The 1,343-nt window shown below is 36.5% G+C and overlaps 1 protein-coding gene across 3 annotated transcripts in view; it reads left to right on the top strand.

Moving 5' to 3' along the window:
• Positions 1-1,343, top strand: part of GTF2A1L (general transcription factor IIA, 1-like) — a 58,005-nt gene that overhangs the window by 4,776 nt on the left and 51,886 nt on the right. The window lies entirely within an intron of this gene.

Raw genomic sequence — 1,343 nt, 5'->3', positions numbered from 1 at the left:
AGCTGAACCTGTACACCCTTTTGTTCCCCCTGAGGCTAAGCAGACTTTCATAAAAGCCGGGGCTGTCCTACACCTTTGTGTAGGAGAAAACCGATAAGGGCCAGTAGTTCAGCCGGAAGTTGGGCCTGGCCCCACCGGAAGAAGAAGCGTCCTTGCTCCTCTAAGTTGGGGTGTTTAGAGGCAGAGCTCACTTTTGTCACTGCTGACTTCCTAAATGTTTAGAAAATTCTCAAGTTCACTTGTATTAATGTTAGTATGGGAATTGGTGATTCTAAGCTTTTTTACTAACCTGAAATAACAAGTAACATATTTCATGTTGCCGACCACGTATTTTTAGTGTCTTCCCCTACACTACCCTTCCATTTCTTCATCCTTTAGCATCTTAATGCTTAACTGTAGGACTCACATACCTGAATGGTATGCCCTCCTACCCTGAATGGTTTCCTGAACCTCACAGTGAGAATTTATAGGCTAAATTGCACTTATGATACCATCAATCTTAAAACTTGAATTAAAGACAAATAATCAAGGATTCTTCTTTATTATCAATTCATCTCAACAGACTTCACATTTTGTGAAAGGCAATGTCCTTGTCCAGATCTGTGTTATTTTATGGGTTCCATATGCAGCATAAAAAGGTCCATTTTTAGAGGCATAACTTCTGTAATGTATATCCATTTTATGATACTGTGTTCAGATATGTAAAATATGTATACCATACTTGAATTTACGTTTACCAGGTTTACCAATTTACCTGACTGTAAATTCCAAGAAGGAGAGTGTGTATTTTCTTTTAAAGGAATTAAGATGAATTTCAGGACTATGTATACTTTGAATAAAGAAAATAGGTAAAGCAATATAAGGCCTAACTATAGTCCTAGAGGAGAAACTATGTTCAATACCTATTTTGATTTTGAAAAATTGTTTTCTAATGGGTTCTTTTTGACTACTGCTGTTATATACTCTGAGGGCAGATCTTAAAGATGTTTTTAGCCCTAGGAGTTTTTTTCGTCTAGCTTTAAGTGTGATCACACTAGCTGAGACTAACACTGAAGCATCAATTTAGTATTCCTTTATCAGAGTAAACTGAGAAGAAGCAACTAATTTAGGGGCACTTAGTTTTAATGCAGATGCTTGTGAGTAACATATTTAAATGTTACTGATTGTCCTATTCATAGGCTTACCCTGGATCTTTACAAGGATTACTTTAAAATGTAGCTACTCTTGGCAAAAGCAGGAGTATTTAGGGTAGTTACTGGGTAGTATGAAGAAGCAATCCTATAATAGAATGCCACAATTTTCATTTTGGCCTGATTAAGCAATTTGAAATAAGAGCAACTCAA

This window comes from Propithecus coquereli, unplaced genomic scaffold (assembly GCF_000956105.1).
Source record: "Propithecus coquereli isolate 6110/MARCELLA unplaced genomic scaffold, Pcoq_1.0 Scaffold136, whole genome shotgun sequence".
In the NCBI taxonomy this organism is placed as follows: Eukaryota; Metazoa; Chordata; class Mammalia; order Primates; family Indriidae; genus Propithecus; species Propithecus coquereli.
Note: the sequence above shows the minus strand (reverse complement) of the source record. Positions and strands in the feature narration are given on the sequence as shown.